Source organism: Ambystoma mexicanum, chromosome 10 (assembly GCF_040938575.1).
Source record: "Ambystoma mexicanum isolate Mex_15411 chromosome 10, UKY_AmexF1_1, whole genome shotgun sequence".
NCBI classification, from domain to species: domain Eukaryota; kingdom Metazoa; phylum Chordata; class Amphibia; order Caudata; family Ambystomatidae; genus Ambystoma; species Ambystoma mexicanum.
This window is the reverse complement of record NC_090932.1, coordinates 1,536,601,350-1,536,619,918: the sequence shown is the minus strand read 5'-3', so window position 1 is coordinate 1,536,619,918 and position 18,569 is coordinate 1,536,601,350. Positions and strand designations below refer to the sequence as shown.

The following is an 18,569-nucleotide window of genomic DNA, read 5'->3' as shown; positions in this document are numbered from 1 at the left end:
CCTAGGAAGCTTGCTGGCTTAACCTAGCAGGGCACGCTGTGTGCTGGCTGGGTACCGGTTCTGGTGCTGCTTGATGGATCCTCTGAGTCGGGTATCTCCCTCTGTTCCCTGGGAGATGTTTTGGGAGGTATTTTGCTTCCCTCTTGGAAATCCTGGACTTCCTTCACTGGCGGAAGCCGTGAGGCAGACTGTACCATCACAGAGGGTCCGAATGAGTCCTTCTTCGTACTCCTTTTGAAGTCGTCGGATGATCTGCTTAGTGAGGGGCTCAGCCCTCTTTTAAAGCCAAATGGGCCCCAGTGATTGGAGCATGCTAAGCCTACCTTAAAGACCCAATCCTGGGTCCCCACCACCAATCTTCTGTCATGCGTAAGGTCATGACCAGAGTGCTTTGCAACAGGAAAGGTAAGGGGTGACAACATGTACTACTAAGCCGCACCCATCTTCCTGTCTCCTGTGGATAAAAGTGGCTCTCTGGTTAATTGAGCTCGAGAACAGACTGTCTGCATCAAATCACATATATCTTCCCTCTGAAAGGGGGTGGCCCTGCAGCGGTTGCCTACTGTAAACAGTTGTTCCACACATGACATTCAATGGCCTTCATACAGAGGGGTGGGAGCTAGCTTCAAGCTGACACATTGCATATGAAAAAGGTGTTGGGGTTTCCTGCCCTGTGTTAGTTCTGTGAACAGGCCTCTTGGCAGGCCTGCTTCACTTAACTCTCATCAGTATGCGCTGCCATCAGAGAGAGCCTAACAATAGGCAGGGCATATCGATGGAGCCTTTGCTATTTTAAGTAGGCTGACCAGGGCCGGAGGAAGGCGTTGCCTTCCCCCTTCAGAGATGCTTTGATGTACCCATGGCTGTCACATTGCAGCTAAATGTGACAGGAGGACCGCACCGGTAGACTGTGTCCCCCAGAGTGCACTTGACTATGTGTTTGTTGTGCAGTGTCCATTGGGAAATGTGTGCGGAATAGCCCCACACATTTCCAGGAGGTTTACCTACCAACATTCCATTTCTTTTTTAAAAGTATCAAACCAGCCCAGGCGGAGCGCACACTCCCCGTGCGGATGGTCTAATTCCTCACTCTTGGTCAGGTTCTTCAATTCCTACCAGTCAAGTGGTCTCTTCTGTCTGTGTCTGCACTTCATTTGCACAGCAAACAGGCATGTCTTTCCCATGGCAACAGTGTCTTCTCCAAGCTGCACACACAGACAGCCGTTTCTCAGGCTAAATGTTCTCTTCTGACCTCAGTGGCAGAGCCACACTAAGCAGATGGCTCTGCAAAAGCCCAGGGGCTACAGCAAAAAGCCTGAACAGGGCAAGGCCGCTTCATTTTTGGCAGTGGAGTGGAAGTAGAATTACAGGGTCCGTCCTATGAGACAGGGTACAAGACGTGTATTACATAGGACCTTTTCACTTTTCCCAGAGTCCCCTGCAAAATCGGGTCTATTTTCAAGGACAAGTGCAATTATCACAAACAGGTAGGTATGTGATGGCATGGAAATGTATCGAAATTGTAATGGTTTGGTCAACAGTTGGAACGCTCAGAGACAAATTGATTCACTTCTTGTCAATGTCCTGGCTGCACTGCAGAAACAGCTGGTCGTCCTGGTGGAGCATCACTTCACCTGTCCCCAAAGGAGCCCATTTCTCGATGCTGTCCTCGCTCCTGTGCAATCCTCCAATGGCTCTTTGCATTCTCAAGCCTCTCCCATGTTGCCTTGGCAGCGGCCTGCCCAATAATCTCTCAGGAGGGCGGGGTCACTTGCCAACAGGCCACCGATCATGCTAAGGGAAAGAGCGCACAGGTAGCAGCCTGCTCATTTGCATGTTTACTCCCAGAATCCTATGCATACCTTGCTACTATATTTGCTGTCAGTTTGGTGAGCGCAAGATGATACAGGTGTTCACCTCAACAAATCTCGGCACTGGAATCCAGGCGGTTTTATGAGTTTGACAAAGGATGCTCAGGATGGAGCTTGCTGGGATCAGTGCAAGTTAAATGGGAATCCATTCCCGGGGCGCACGGGCCTCTGGGTCAGGTGCTTTAGCTTTGCGCCGTGGCAGTATCGTAGCTCATGAGGTTTAACCGAGGCGCGATTATTGCTTATTGAAAACTTTACCCAATACCCCGCCATGACAGCTTGAAATATAGCTGGAATTGGTAATTTTTGACAGTCTCTACGGAGGCTGAACCGATTTGTTTGAAAAGGAGACAATGACGCTTTTACTCCACTGGAGAAGACCTAGCAAGAGGGGTGTGTTTTTCGGAACCCATCCCTTCTATTCTTTGTTCTCTCGTGGCCTACTCTCAACAAAGGGGTTTACTTCCAGAAGCTAGCGCATTCGTAAACTCCAAGCGGCGCAGCGAAGTCTATGGAACCGTGACCATGCAGCAGGTGCATTAAGCGCCTCAGTTGTCTCGCTGCCTTCCTGATCTCACGACATGAAAACCATGAGCTTTCAGAACCTAGCAGACAGTGACCTGTCTGCCTTCGATCCTCTTTGCCACATCTGCTCTTGCGAAAGTCATCAGATTGTTGGATGGTTACTCAGGGAGGTCTGGCTGCCACTGAAGCCAACCGCAGCAGAGGGGTCGCTTTACCTTTGGCCTTCGCTCACCATCTCAGTCTTCCCAAGAGAGGCAAAAGGGCATTTCTGTCCCCATGCATTCTATAGACACATATTCACGTGGAGTCAACAACCCGACCTCTCTTGGTGTGACGAATCAACTTCCGGGGCACTAGTGGTCCAGGGAGGAATATCGCTTTCTAGACCATCAATCAGTCCCACACCTCTAGTACACCGGAAGGGGTCCGAACAGTGGAAGGAACGTCAGGCTGGTTAGTTGCAACAGAGCGAAAAAACAATTGTGACCCACTGATAAAAGGGACTGTCCAGTCAAGGTTGTATACAAATATCTACTTTAGTATTAATACAACAGACAGTTCTAACACACTACAAAATACAACCCACCCTATAAAGGAAAACAGGGGACAGACAGTTTCACAAAGGAGAGGGATGCACTCTGGATACTGACAGGAGTGCAGTCGGTAAAGCAATCAGTCTGAACTGTTCAAGGTTATTTGGTTGCAGCAGCAAGGGAGCAAGAGGTCGTAAATGTCACTAAGGGCCTTCGGAGAAGGACCAGGGGGACAGAACCACAATGTAACTGGTGTTTGAGATGATCTTGGTACTCGACAGCATCGAGTGGCTTCCAGCATGCTTTGTAGCTCCGGCGACAGAGTTCAAGAGGGACGACAGATGCGGATATCAGTTGGCAGGCAGTTTGGTAAGCGAGGCTGGGCGGACGGCTGCAGGCTGCCCTACCCGGCGGCTCGGGGTGAAGAATCGTTGTCTGTGTGCTGGTTGGTGGATCTGGAACGCTGGTCGAGGGTTCTCAGACGGCTTTAGTGACTGCAGCGTGAGAACAGCCACAGTGGTGCAGCCGGTCGCAGTTTGAGAGCTCAACTGCTTCGAAAAAGTCCTTAAAAGATGGACGCTGGTTGATGCTTGTTGTGGCACTCCTCCGAGCTTCTTCTCAATGCTTGGGTCGACGTTTAAGGCGGCCGACCCAAAGCTGAGAAGAGTGTTTGCCGGCAACGGCCTTGTCCTTTGTTCAGAGACTCTCTGGCACTTCCCACCTAGGAAGCTTGCTGGCTTAACCTAGCAGGGCACGCTGTGTGCTGGCTGGGTACCGGTTCTGGTGCTGCTTGATGGATCCTCTGAGTCGGGTATCTCCCTCTGTTCCCTGGGAGATGTTTTGGGAGGTATTTTGCTTCCCTCTTGGAAATCCTGGACTTCCTTCACTGGCGGAAGCCGTGAGGCAGACTGTACCATCACCGAGGGTCCGAATGAGTCCTTCTTCGTACTCCTTTTGAAGTCGTCGGATGATCTGCTTAGTGAGGGGCTCAGCCCTCTTTTAAAGCCAAATGGGCCCCAGTGATTGGAGCATGCTAAGCCTACCTTAATGACCCAATCCTGGGTCCCCACCACCAATCTTCTGTCATGCGTAAGGTCATGACCAGAGTGCTTTGCAACAGGAAAGGTAAGGGGTGACAACATGTACTACTAAGCCGCACCCATCTTCCTGTCTCCTGTGGATCAAAGTGGCTCTCTGGTTAATTGAGCTCGAGAACAGACTGTCTGCATCAAATCACATATATCTTCCCTCTGAAAGGGGGTGGCCCTGCAGCGGTTGCCTACTGTAAACAGTTGTTCCACACATGACATTCAATGGCCTTCATACAGAGGGGTGGGAGCTAGCTTCAAGCTGACACATTGCATATGAAAAAGGTGTTGGGGTTTCCTGCCCTGTGTTAGTTCTGTGAACAGGCCTCTTGGCAGGCCTGCTTCACTTAACTCTCATCAGTATGCGCTGCCATCAGAGAGAACCTAACAATAGGCAGGGCATATCGATGGAGCCTTTGCTATTTTAAGTAGGCTGACCAGGGCCGGAGGAAGGCGTTGCCTTCCCCCTTCAGAGATGCTTTGATGTACCCATGGCTGTCACATTGCAGCTAAATGTGACAGGAGGACCGCACCGGTAGACTGTGTCCCCCAGAGTGCACTTGACTATGTGTTTGTTGTGCAGTGTCCATTGGGAAATGTGTGTGGAATAGCCCCACACATTTCCAGGAGGTTTACCTACCAACATTCCATTTCTTTTTTAAAAGTATCAAACCAGCCCAGGCGGAGCGCACACTCCCCGTGCGGATGGTCTAATTCCTCACTCTTGGTCAGGTTCTTCAATTCCTACCAGTCAAGTGGTCTCTTCTGTCTGTGTCTGCACTTCATTTGCACAGCAAACAGGCATGTCTTTCCCATGGCAACATTGTCTTCTCCAAGCTGCACACACAGACAGCCGTTTCTCAGGCTAAATGTTCTCTTCTGACCTCAGTGGCAGAGCCACACTAAGCAGATGGCTCTGCAAAGGCCCAGGGGCTACAGCAAAAAGCCTGAACAGGGCAAGGCCGCTTCATTTTTGGCAGTGGAGTGGAAGTAGAATTGCAGGGTCCGCCCTATGAGACAGGGTACAAGACGTGAATTACATAGGACCTTTTCACTTTTCCCAGAGTCCCCTGCAAAATCGGGTCTATTTTCAAGGACAAGTGCAATTATCACAAACAGGTAGGTATGTGATGGCATGGAAATGTATCGAAATTGTAATGGTTTGGTCAACAGTTGGAACGCTCAGAGACAAATTGATTCACTTCTTGTCAATGTCCTGGCTGCACTGCAGAAACAGCTGGTCGTCCTGGTGGAGCATCACTTCACCTGTCCCCAAAGGAGCCCATTTCTCGATGCTGTCCTCGCTCCTGTGCAATCCTCCAATGGCTCTTTGCATTCTCAAGCCTCTCCCATGTTGCCTTGGCAGCGGCCTGCCCAATAATCTCTCAGGAGGGCGGGGTCACTTGCCAACAGGCCACCGATCATGCTAACGGAAAGAGCGCACAGGTAGCAGCCTGCTCATTTGCATGTTTACTCCCAGAATCCTATGCATACCTTGCTACTATATTTGCTGTCAGTTTGGTGAGCGCAAGATGATACAGGTGTTCACCTCAACAAATCTCGGCACTGGAATCCAGGCGGTTTTATGAGTTTGACAAAGGATGCTCAGGATGGAGCTTGCTGGGATCAGTGCAAGTTAAATGGGAATCCATTCCCGGGGCGCACGGGCCTCTGGGTCAGGTGCTTTAGCTTTGCGCAGTGGCAGTATCGTAGCTCATGAGGTTTAACCGAGGCGTGATTATTGCTTATTGAAAACTTTACCCAATACCCCGCCATGACAGCTTGAAATATAGCTGGAATTGGTAATTTTTGACAGTCTCTACGGAGGCTGAACCGATTTGTTTGAAAAGGAGACAATGACGCTTTTACTCCACTGGAGAAGACCTAGCAAGAGGGGTGTGTTTTTCGGAACCCATCCCTTCTATTCTTTGTTCTCTCGTGGCCTACCCTCAACAAAGGGGTTTACTTCCAGAAGCTAGCGCATTCGTAAACTCCAAGCGGCGCAGCGAAGTCTATGGAACCGTGACCATGCAGCAGGTGCATTAAGCGCCTCAGTTGTCTCGCTGCCTTCCTGATCTCACGACATGAAAACCATGAGCTTTCAGAACCTAGCAGACAGTGACCTGTCTGCCTTCGATCCTCTTTGCCACATCTGCTCTTGCGAAAGTCATCAGATTGTTGGATGGTTACTCAGGGAGGTCTGGCTGCCACTGAAGCCAACCGCAGCAGAGGGGTCGCTTTACCTTTGGCCTTCGCTCACCATCTCAGTCTTCCCAAGAGAGGCAAAAGGGCATTTCTGTCCCCATGCATTCTATAGACACATATTCACGTGGAGTCAACAACCCGACCTCTCTTGGTGTGACGAATCAACTTCCGGGGCACTAGTGGTCCAGGGAGGAATATCGCTTTCTAGACCATCAATCAGTCCCATACCTCTAGTACACCGGAAGGGGTCCGAACAGTGGACGGAACGTCAGGCTGGTTAGTTGCAACAGAGCGAAAAAACAATTGTGACCCACTGATAAAAGGGACTGTCCAGTCAAGGTTGTATACAAATATCTACTTTAGTATTAATACAACAGACAGTTCTAACACACTACAAAATACAACCCACCCTATAAAGGAAAACAGGGGACAGACAGTTTCACAAAGGAGAGGGATGCACTCTGGATACTGACAGGAGTGCAGTCGGTAAAGCAATCAGTCTGAACTGTTCAAGGTTATTTGGTTGCAGCAGCAAGGGAGCAAGAGGTCGTAAATGTCACTAAGGGCCTTCGGAGAAGGACCAGGGGGACAGAACCACAATGTAACTGGTGTTTGAGATGATCTTGGTACTCGACAGCATCGAGTGGCTTCCAGCATGCTTTGTAGCTCCGGCGACAGAGTTCAAGAGGGACGACAGATGCGGATATCAGTTGGCAGGCAGTTTGGTAAGCGAGGCTGGGCGGACGGCTGCAGGCTGCCCTACCCGGCGGCTCGGGGTGAAGAATCGTTGTCTGTGTGCTGGTTGGTGGATCTGGAACGCTGGTCGAGGGTTCTCAGACGGCTTTAGTGACTGCAGCGTGAGAACAGCCACAGTGGTGCAGCCGGTCGCAGTTTGAGAGCTCGACTGCTTCGAAAAAGTCCTTAAAAGATGGACGCTGGTTGATGCTTGTTGTGGCACTCCTCCGAGCTTCTTCTCAATGCTTGGGTCGACGTTTAAGGCGGCCGACCCAAAGCTGAGAAGAGTGTTTGCCGGCAACGGCCTTGTCCTTTGTTCAGAGACTCTCTGGCACTTCCCACCTAGGAAGCTTGCTGGCTTAACCTAGCAGGGCACGCTGTGTGCTGGCTGGGTACCGGTTCTGGTGCTGCTTGATGGATCCTCTGAGTCGGGTATCTCCCTCTGTTCCCTGGGAGATGTTTTGGGAGGTATTTTGCTTCCCTCTTGGAAATCCTGGACTTCCTTCACTGGCGGAAGCCGTGAGGCAGACTGTACCATCACCGAGGGTCCGAATGAGTCCTTCTTCGTACTCCTTTTGAAGTCGTCGGATGATCTGCTTAGTGAGGGGCTCAGCCCTCTTTTAAAGCCAAATGGGCCCCAGTGATTGGAGCATGCTAAGCCTACCTTAATGACCCAATCCTGGGTCCCCACCACCAATCTTCTGTCATGCGTAAGGTCATGACCAGAGTGCTTTGCAACAGGAAAGGTAAGGGGTGACAACATGTACTACTAAGCCGCACCCATCTTCCTGTCTCCTGTGGATCAAAGTGGCTCTCTGGTTAATTGAGCTCGAGAACAGACTGTCTGCATCAAATCACATATATCTTCCCTCTGAAAGGGGGTGGCCCTGCAGCGGTTGCCTACTGTAAACAGTTGTTCCACACATGACATTCAATGGCCTTCATACAGAGGGGTGGGAGCTAGCTTCAAGCTGACACATTGCATATGAAAAAGGTGTTGGGGTTTCCTGCCCTGTGTTAGTTCTGTGAACAGGCCTCTTGGCAGGCCTGCTTCACTTAACTCTCATCAGTATGCGCTGCCATCAGAGAGAACCTAACAATAGGCAGGGCATATCGATGGAGCCTTTGCTATTTTAAGTAGGCTGACCAGGGCCGGAGGAAGGCGTTGCCTTCCCCCTTCAGAGATGCTTTGATGTACCCATGGCTGTCACATTGCAGCTAAATGTGACAGGAGGACCGCACCGGTAGACTGTGTCCCCCAGAGTGCACTTGACTATGTGTTTGTTGTGCAGTGTCCATTGGGAAATGTGTGCGGAATAGCCCCACACATTTCCAGGAGGTTTACCTACCAACATTCCATTTCTTTTTTAAAAGTATCAAACCAGCCCAGGCGGAGCGCACACTCCCCGTGCGGATGGTCTAATTCCTCACTCTTGGTCAGGTTCTTCAATTCCTACCAGTCAAGTGGTCTCTTCTGTTTGTGTCTGCACTTCATTTGCACAGCAAACAGGCATGTCTTTCCCATGGCAACAGTGTCTTCTCCAAGCTGCACACACAGACAGCCGTTTCTCAGGCTAAATGTTGTCTTCTGACCTCAGTGGCAGAGCCACACTAAGCAGATGGCTCTGCAAAGGCCCAGGGGCTACAGCAAAAAGCCTGAACAGGGCAAGGCCGCTTCATTTTTGGCAGTGGAGTGGAAGTAGAATTGCAGGGTCCGCCCTATGAGACAGGGTACAAGACGTGAATTACATAGGACCTTTTCACTTTTCCCAGATTCCCCTGCAAAATCGGGTCTATTTTCAAGGACAAGTGCAATTATCACAAACAGGTAGGTATGTGATGGCATGGAAATGTATCGAAATTGTAATGGTTTGGTCAACAGTTGGAACGCTCAGAGACAAATTGATTCACTTCTTGTCAATGTCCTGGCTGCACTGCAGAAACAGCTGGTCGTCCTGGTGGAGCATCACTTCACCTGTCCCCAAAGGAGCCCATTTCTCGATGCTGTCCTCGCTCCTGTGCAATCCTCCAATGGCTCTTTGCATTCTCAAGCCTCTCCCATGTTGCCTTGGCAGCGGCCTGCCCAATAATCTCTCAGGAGGGCGGGGTCACTTGCCAACAGGCCACCGATCATGCTAAGGGAAAGAGCGCACAGGTAGCAGCCTGCTCATTTGCATGTTTACTCCCAGAATCCTATGCATACCTTGCTACTATATTTGCTGTCAGTTTGGTGAGCGCAAGATGATACAGGTGTTCACCTCAACAAATCTCGGCACTGGAATCCAGGCGGTTTTATGAGTTTGACAAAGGATGCTCAGGATGGAGCTTGCTGGGATCAGTGCAAGTTAAATGGGAATCCATTCCCGGGGCGCACGGGCCTCTGGGTCAGGTGCTTTAGCTTTGCGCAGTGGCAGTATCGTAGCTCATGAGGTTTAACCGAGGCGCGATTATTGCTTATTGAAAACTTTACCCAATACCCCGCCATGACAGCTTGAAATATAGCTGGAATTGGTAATTTTTGACAGTCTCTACGGAGGCTGAACCGGTTTGTTTGAAAAGGAGACAATGACGCTTTTACTCCACTGGAGAAGACCTAGCAAGAGGGGTGTGTTTTTCGGAACCCATCCCTTCTATTCTTTGTTCTCTCGTGGCCTGCCCTCAACAAAGGGGTTTACTTCCAGAAGCTAGCGCATTTGTAAACTCCAAGCGGCGCAGCGAAGTCTATGGAACCGTGACCATGCAGCAGGTGCATTAAGCGCCTCAGTTGTCTCGCTGCCTTCCTGATCTCACGACATGAAAACCATGAGCTTTCAGAACCTAGCAGACAGTGACCTGTCTGCCTTCGATCCTCTTTGCCACATCTGCTCTTGCGAAAGTCATCAGATTGTTGGATGGTTACTCAGGGAGGTCTGGCTGCCACTGAAGCCAACCGCAGCAGAGGGGTCGCTTTACCTTTGGCCTTCGCTCACCATCTCAGTCTTCCCAAGAGAGGCAAAAGGGCATTTCTGTCCCCATGCATTCTATAGACACATATTCACGTGGAGTCCACAACCCGACCTCTCTTGGTGTGACGAATCAACTTCCGGGGCACTAGTGGTCCAGGGAGGAATATCGCTTTCTAGACCATCAATCAGTCCCACACCTCTAGTACACCGGAAGGGGTCCGAACAGTGGACGGAACGTCAGGCTGGTTAGTTGCAACAGAGCGAAAAAACAATTGTGACCCACTGATAAAAGGGACTGTCCAGTCAAGGTTGTATACAAATATCTACTTTAGTATTAATACAACAGACAGTTCTAACACACTACAAAATACAACCCACCCTATAAAGGAAAACAGGGGACAGACAGTTTCACAAAGGAGAGGGATGCACTCTGGATACTGACAGGAGTGCAGTCGGTAAAGCAATCAGTCTGAACTGTTCAAGGTTATTTGGTTGCAGCAGCAAGGGAGCAAGAGGTCGTAAATGTCACTAAGGGCCTTCGGAGAAGGACCAGGGGGACAGAACCACAATGTAACTGGTGTTTGAGATGATCTTGGTACTCGACAGCATCGAGTGGCTTCCAGCATGCTTTGTAGCTCCGGCGACAGAGTTCAAGAGGGACGACAGATGCGGATATCAGTTGGCAGGCAGTTTGGTAAGCGAGGCTGGGCGGACGGCTGCAGGCTGCCCTACCCGGCGGCTCGGGGTGAAGAATCGTTGTCTGTGTGCTGGTTGGTGGATCTGGAATGCTGGTCGAGGGTTCTCAGACGGCTTTAGTGACTGCAGCGTGAGAACAGCCACAGTGGTGCAGCCGGTCGCAGTTTGAGAGCTCAACTGCTTCGAAAAAGTCCTTAAAAGATGGACGCTGGTTGATGCTTGTTGTGGCACTCCTCCGAGCTTCTTCTCAATGCTTGGGTCGACGTTTAAGGCGGCCGACCCAAAGCTGAGAAGAGTGTTTGCCGGCAACGGCCTTGTCCTTTGTTCAGAGACTCTCTGGCACTTCCCACCTAGGAAGCTTGCTGGCTTAACCTAGCAGGGCACGCTGTGTGCTGGCTGGGTACCGGTTCTGGTGCTGCTTGATGGATCCTCTGAGTCGGGTATCTCCCTCTGTTCCCTGGGAGATGTTTTGGGAGGTATTTTGCTTCCCTCTTGGAAATCCTGGACTTCCTTCACTGGCGGAAGCCGTGAGGCAGACTGTACCATCACCGAGGGTCCGAATGAGTCCTTCTTCGTACTCCTTTTGAAGTCGTCGGATGATCTGCTTAGTGAGGGGCTCAGCCCTCTTTTAAAGCCAAATGGGCCCCAGTGATTGGAGCATGCTAAGCCTACCTTAATGACCCAATCCTGGGTCCCCACGACCAATCTTCTGTCATGCGTAAGGTCATGACCAGAGTGCTTTGCAACAGGAAAGGTAAGGGGTGACAACATGTACTACTAAGCCGCACCCATCTTCCTGTCTCCTGTGGATCAAAGTGGCTCTCTGGTTAATTGAGCTCGAGAACAGACTGCATCAAATCACATATATCTTCCCTCTGAAAGGGGGTGGCCCTGCAGCGGTTGCCTACTGTAAACAGTTGTTCCACACATGACATTCAATGGCCTTCATACAGAGGGGTGGGAGCTAGCTTCAAGCTGACACATTGCATATGAAAAAGGTGTTGGGGTTTCCTGCCCTGTGTTAGTTCTGTGAACAGGCCTCTTGGCAGGCCTGCTTCACTTAACTCTCATCAGTATGCGCTGCCATCAGAGAGAACCTAACAATAGGCAGGGCATATCGATGGAGCCTTTGCTATTTTAAGTAGGCTGACCAGGGCCGGAGGAAGGCGTTGCCTTCCCCCTTCAGAGATGCTTTGATGTACCCATGGCTGTCACATTGCAGCTAAATGTGACAGGAGGACCGCACCGGTAGACTGTGTCCCCCAGAGTGCACTTGACTATGTGTTTGTTGTGCAGTGTCCATTGGGAAATGTGTGCGGAATAGCCCCACACATTTCCAGGAGGTTTACCTACCAACATTCCATTTCTTTTTTAAAAGTATCAAACCAGCCCAGGCGGAGCGCACACTCCCCGTGCGGATGGTCTAATTCCTCACTCTTGGTCAGGTTCTTCAATTCCTACCAGTCAAGTGGTCTCTTCTGTCTGTGTCTGCACTTCATTTGCACAGCAAACAGGCATGTCTTTCCCATGGCAACAGTGTCTTCTCCAAGCTGCACACACAGACAGCCGTTTCTCAGGCTAAATGTTCTCTTCTGACCTCAGTGGCAGAGCCACACTAAGCAGATGGCTCTGCAAAGGCCCAGGGGCTACAGCAAAAAGCCTGAACAGGGCAAGGCCGCTTCATTTTTGGCAGTGGAGTGGAAGTAGAATTGCAGGGTCCGCCCTATGAGACAGGGTACAAGACGTGAATTACATAGGACCTTTTCACTTTTCCCAGAGTCCCCTGCAAAATCGGGTCTATTTTCAAGGACAAGTGCAATTATCACAAACAGGTAGGTATGTGATGGCATGGAAATGTATCGAAATTGTAATGGTTTGGTCAACAGTTGGAACGCTCAGAGACAAATTGATTCACTTCTTGTCAATGTCCTGGCTGCACTGCAGAAACAGCTGGTCGTCCTGGTGGAGCATCACTTCACCTGTCCCCAAAGGAGCCCATTTCTCGATGCTGTCCTCGCTCCTGTGCAATCCTCCAATGGCTCTTTGCATTCTCAAGCCTCTCCCATGTTGCCTTGGCAGCGGCCTGCCCAATAATCTCTCAGGAGGGCGGGGTCACTTGCCAACAGGCCACCGATCATGCTAAGGGAAAGAGCGCACAGGTAGCAGCCTGCTCATTTGCATGTTTACTCCCAGAATCCTATGCATACCTTGCTACTATATTTGCTGTCAGTTTGGTGAGCGCAAGATGATACAGGTGTTCACCTCAACAAATCTCGGCACTGGAATCCAGGCGGTTTTATGAGTTTGACAAAGGATGCTCAGGATGGAGCTTGCTGGGATCAGTGCAAGTTAAATGGGAATCCATTCCCGGGGCGCACGGGCCTCTGGGTCAGGTGCTTTAGCTTTGCGCAGTGGCAGTATCGTAGCTCATGAGGTTTAACCGAGGCGCGATTATTGCTTATTGAAAACTTTACCCAATACCCCGCCATGACAGCTTGAAATATAGCTGGAATTGGTAATTTTTGACAGTCTCTACGGAGGCTGAACCGATTTGTTTGAAAAGGAGACAATGACGCTTTTACTCCACTGGAGAAGACCTAGCAAGAGGGGTGTGTTTTTCGGAACCCATCCCTTCTATTCTTTGTTCTCTCGTGGCCTACTCTCAACAAAGGGGTTTACTTCCAGAAGCTAGCGCATTCGTAAACTCCAAGCGGCGCAGCGAAGTCTATGGAACCGTGACCATGCAGCAGGTGCATTAAGCGCCTCAGTTGTCTCGCTGCCTTCCTGATCTCACGACATGAAAACCATGAGCTTTCAGAACCTAGCAGACAGTGACCTGTCTGCCTTCGATCCTCTTTGCCACATCTGCTCTTGCGAAAGTCATCAGATTGTTGGATGGTTACTCAGGGAGGTCTGGCTGCCACTGAAGCCAACCGCAGCAGAGGGGTCGCTTTACCTTTGGCCTTCGCTCACCATCTCAGTCTTCCCAAGAGAGGCAAAAGGGCATTTCTGTCCCCATGCATTCTATAGACACATATTCACGTGGAGTCAACAACCCGACCTCTCTTGGTGTGACGAATCAACTTCCGGGGCACTAGTGGTCCAGGGAGGAATATCGCTTTCTAGACCATCAATCAGTCCCACACCTCTAGTACACCGGAAGGGGTCCGAACAGTGGACGGAACGTCAGGCTGGTTAGTTGCAACAGAGCGAAAAAACAATTGTGACCCACTGATAAAAGGGACTGTCCAGTCAAGGTTGTATACAAATATCTACTTTAGTATTAATACAACAGACAGTTCTAACACACTACAAAATACAACCCACCCTATAAAGGAAAACAGGGGACAGACAGTTTCACAAAGGAGAGGGATGCACTCTGGATACTGACAGGAGTGCAGTCGGTAAAGCAATCAGTCTGAACTGTTCAAGGTTATTTGGTTGCAGCAGCAAGGGAGCAAGAGGTCGTAAATGTCACTAAGGGCCTTCGGAGAAGGACCAGGGGGACAGAACCACAATGTAACTGGTGTTTGAGATGATCTTGGTACTCGACAGCATCGAGTGGCTTCCAGCATGCTTTGTAGCTCCGGCGACAGAGTTCAAGAGGGACGACAGATGCGGATATCAGTTGGCAGGCAGTTTGGTAAGCGAGGCTGGGCGGACGGCTGCAGGCTGCCCTACCCGGCGGCTCGGGGTGAAGAATCGTTGTCTGTGTGCTGGTTGGTGGATCTGGAACGCTGGTCGAGGGTTCTCAGACGGCTTTAGTGACTGCAGCGTGAGAACAGCCACAGTGGTGCAGCCGGTCGCAGTTTGAGAGCTCGACTGCTTCGAAAAAGTCCTTAAAAGATGGACGCTGGTTGATGCTTGTTGTGGCACTCCTCCGAGCTTCTTCTCAATGCTTGGGTCGACGTTTAAGGCGGCCGACCCAAAGCTGAGAAGAGTGTTTGCCGGCAACGGCCTTGTCCTTTGTTCAGAGACTCTCTGGCACTTCCCACCTAGGAAGCTTGCTGGCTTAACCTAGCAGGGCACGCTGTGTGCTGGCTGGGTACCGGTTCTGGTGCTGCTTGATGGATCCTCTGAGTCGGGTATCTCCCTCTGTTCCCTGGGAGATGTTTTGGGAGGTATTTTGCTTCCCTCTTGGAAATCCTGGACTTCCTTCACTGGCGGAAGCCGTGAGGCAGACTGTACCATCACAGAGGGTCCGAATGAGTCCTTCTTCGTACTCCTTTTGAAGTCGTCGGATGATCTGCTTAGTGAGGGGCTCAGCCCTCTTTTAAAGCCAAATGGGCCCCAGTGATTGGAGCATGCTAAGCCTACCTTAAAGACCCAATCCTGGGTCCCCACCACCAATCTTCTGTCATGCGTAAGGTCATGACCAGAGTGCTTTGCAACAGGAAAGGTAAGGGGTGACAACATGTACTACTAAGCCGCACCCATCTTCCTGTCTCCTGTGGATCAAAGTGGCTCTCTGGTTAATTGAGCTCGAGAACAGACTGTCTGCATCAAATCACATATATCTTCCCTCTGAAAGGGGGTGGCCCTGCAGCGGTTGCCTACTGTAAACAGTTGTTCCACACATGACATTCAATGGCCTTCATACAGAGGGGTGGGAGCTAGCTTCAAGCTGACACATTGCATATGAAAAAGGTGTTGGGGTTTCCTGCCCTGTGTTAGTTCTGTGAACAGGCCTCTTGGCAGGCCTGCTTCACTTAACTCTCATCAGTATGCGCTGCCATCAGAGAGAACCTAACAATAGGCAGGGCATATCGATGGAGCCTTTGCTATTTTAAGTAGGCTGACCAGGGCCGGAGGAAGGCGTTGCCTTCCCCCTTCAGAGATGCTTTGATGTACCCATGGCTGTCACATTGCAGCTAAATGTGACAGGAGGACCGCACCGGTAGACTGTGTCCCCCAGAGTGCACTTGACTATGTGTTTGTTGTGCAGTGTCCATTGGGAAATGTGTGCGGAATAGCCCCACACATTTCCAGGAGGTTTACCTACCAACATTCCATTTCTTTTTTAAAAGTATCAAACCAGCCCAGGCGGAGCGCACACTCCCCGTGCGGATGGTCTAATTCCTCACTCTTGGTCAGGTTCTTCAATTCCTACCAGTCAAGTGGTCTCTTCTGTCTGTGTCTGCACTTCATTTGCACAGCAAACAGGCATGTCTTTCCCATGGCAACAGTGTCTTCTCCAAGCTGCACACACAGACAGCCGTTTCTCAGGCTAAATGTTCTCTTCTGACCTCAGTGGCAGAGCCACACTAAGCAGATGGCTCTGCAAAGGCCCAGGGGCTACAGCAAAAAGCCTGAACAGGGCAAGGCCGCTTCATTTTTGGCAGTGGAGTGGAAGTAGAATTGCAGGGTCCGCCCTATGAGACAGGGTACAAGACGTGAATTACATAGGACCTTTTCACTTTTCCCAGAGTCCCCTGCAAAATCGGGTCTATTTTCAAGGACAAGTGCAATTATCACAAACAGGTAGGTATGTGATGGCATGGAAATGTATCGAAATTGTAATGGTTTGGTCAACAGTTGGAACGCTCAGAGACAAATTGATTCACTTCTTGTCAATGTCCTGGCTGCACTGCAGAAACAGCTGGTCGTCCTGGTGGAGCATCACTTCACCTGTCCCCAAAGGAGCCCATTTCTCGATGCTGTCCTCGCTCCTGTGCAATCCTCCAATGGCTCTTTGCATTCTCAAGCCTCTCCCATGTTGCCTTGGCAGCGGCCTGCCCAATAATCTCTCAGGAGGGCGGGGTCACTTGCCAACAGGCCACCGATCATGCTAAGGGAAAGAGCGCACAGGTAGCAGCCTGCTCATTTGCATGTTTACTCCCAGAATCCTATGCATACCTTGCTACTATATTTGCTGTCAGTTTGGTGAGCGCAAGATGATACAGGTGTTCACCTCAACAAATCTCGGCACTGGAATCCAGGCGGTTTTATGAGTTTGACAAAGGATGCTCAGGATGGAGCTTGCTGGGATCAGTGCAAGTTAAATGGGAATCCATTCCCGGGGCGCACGGGCCTCTGGGTCAGGTGCTTTAGCTTTGCGCAGTGGCAGTATCGTAGCTCATGAGGTTTAACCGAGGCGCGATTATTGCTTATTGAAAACTTTACCCAATACCCCGCCATGACAGCTTGAAATATAGCTGGAATTGGTAATTTTTGACAGTCTCTACGGAGGCTGAACCGATTTGTTTGAAAAGGAGACAATGACGCTTTTACTCCACTGGAGAAGACCTAGCAAGAGGGGTGTGTTTTTCGGAACCCATCCCTTCTATTTTTTGTTCTCTCGTGGCCTACCCTCAACAAAGGGGTTTACTTCCAGAAGCTAGCGCATTCGTAAACTCCAAGCGGCGCAGCGAAGTCTATGGAACCGTGACCATGCAGCAGGTGCATTAAGCGCCTCAGTTGTCTCGCTGCCTTCCTGATCTCACGACATGAAAACCATGAGCTTTCAGAACCTAGCAGACAGTGACCTGTCTGCCTTCGATCCTCTTTGCCACATCTGCTCTTGCGAAAGTCATCAGATTGTTGGATGGTTACTCAGGGAGGTCTGGCTGCCACTGAAGCCAACCGCAGCAGAGGGGTCGCTTTACCTTTGGCCTTCGCTCACCATCTCAGTCTTCCCAAGAGAGGCAAAAGGGCATTTCTGTCCCCATGCATTCTATAGACACATATTCACGTGGAGTCAACAACCCGACCTCTCTTGGTGTGACGAATCAACTTCCGGGGCACTAGTGGTCCAGGGAAGAATATCGCTTTCTAGACCATCAATCAGTCCCACACCTCTAGTACACCGGAAGGGGTCCGAACAGTGGACGGAACGTCAGGCTGGTTAGTTGCAACAGAGCGAAAAAACAATTGTGACCCACTGATAAAAGGGACTGTCCAGTCAAGGTTGTATACAAATATCTACTTTAGTATTAATACAACAGACAGTTCTAACACACTACAAAATACAACCCACCCTATAAAGGAAAACAGGGGACAGACAGTTTCACAAAGGAGAGGGATGCACTCTGGATACTGACAGGAGTGCAGTCGGTAAAGCAATCAGTCTGAACTGTTCAAGGTTATTTGGTTGCAGCAGCAAGGGAGCAAGAGGTCGTAAATGTCACTAAGGGCCTTCGGAGAAAGACCAGGGGGACAGAACCACAATGTAACTGGTGTTTGAGATGATCTTGGTACTCGACAGCATCGAGTGGCTTCCAGCATGCTTTGTAGCTCCGGCGACAGAGTTCAAGAGGGACGACAGATGCGGATATCAGTTGGCAGGCAGTTTGGTAAGCGAGGCTGGGCGGACGGCTGCAGGCTGCCCTACCCGGCGGCTCGGGGTGAAGAATCGTTGTCTGTGTGCTGGTTGGTGGATCTGGAACGCTGGTCGAGGGTTCTCAGACGGCTTTAGTGACTGCAGCGTGAGAACAGCCACAGTGGTGCAGCCGGTCGCAGTTTGAGAGCTCGACTGCTTCGAAAAAGTCCTTAAAAGATGGACGCTGGTTGATGCTTGTTGTGGCACTCCTCCGAGCTTCTTCTCAATGCTTGGGTCGACGTTTAAGGCGGCCGACCCAAAGCTGAGAAGAGTGTTTGCCGGCAACGACCTTGTCCTTTGTTCAGAGACTCTCTGGCACTTCCCACCTAGGAAGCTTGCTGGCTTAACCTAGCAGGGCACGCTGTGTGCTGGCTGGGTACCGGTTCTGGTGCTGCTTGATGGATCCTCTGAGTCGGGTATCTCCCTCTGTTCCCTGGGAGATGTTTTGGGAGGTATTTTGCTTCCCTCTTGGAAATCCTGGACTTCCTTCACTGGCGGAAGCCGTGAGGCAGACTGTACCATCACCGAGGGTCCGAATGAGTCCTTCTTCGTACTCCTTTTGAAGTCGTCGGATGATCTGCTTAGTGAGGGGCTCAGCCCTCTTTTAAAGCCAAATGGGCCCCAGTGATTGGAGCATGCTAAGCCTACCTTAA

The 18,569-nt window shown here is 50.6% G+C and overlaps 5 non-coding genes across 5 annotated transcripts; all 5 read left to right on the top strand.

The window, feature by feature from the left end:
- The first annotated feature begins 2,055 nt into the window (after window positions 1–2,055).
- LOC138496660 (U4 spliceosomal RNA) lies at window positions 2,056–2,196 on the top strand. The gene has a single exon (XR_011278151.1). It is a non-coding gene; the product is annotated as a U4 spliceosomal RNA (small nuclear RNA).
- Window positions 2,197–5,704: 3,508 nt separating this feature from the next.
- LOC138496656 (U4 spliceosomal RNA) lies at window positions 5,705–5,845 on the top strand. The gene has a single exon (XR_011278148.1). It is a non-coding gene; the product is annotated as a U4 spliceosomal RNA (small nuclear RNA).
- A 3,508-nt stretch (window positions 5,846–9,353) lies between these two features.
- On the top strand, window positions 9,354–9,494 carry LOC138496535 (U4 spliceosomal RNA). Its single transcript, XR_011278038.1, has one exon. It is a non-coding gene; the product is annotated as a U4 spliceosomal RNA (small nuclear RNA).
- A 3,504-nt stretch (window positions 9,495–12,998) lies between these two features.
- On the top strand, window positions 12,999–13,139 carry LOC138496534 (U4 spliceosomal RNA). The gene has a single exon (XR_011278037.1). It is a non-coding gene; the product is annotated as a U4 spliceosomal RNA (small nuclear RNA).
- A 3,508-nt stretch (window positions 13,140–16,647) lies between these two features.
- Window positions 16,648–16,788, top strand: LOC138496532 (U4 spliceosomal RNA). The gene has a single exon (XR_011278035.1). It is a non-coding gene; the product is annotated as a U4 spliceosomal RNA (small nuclear RNA).
- The last annotated feature ends 1,781 nt before the right edge of the window (window positions 16,789–18,569 follow it).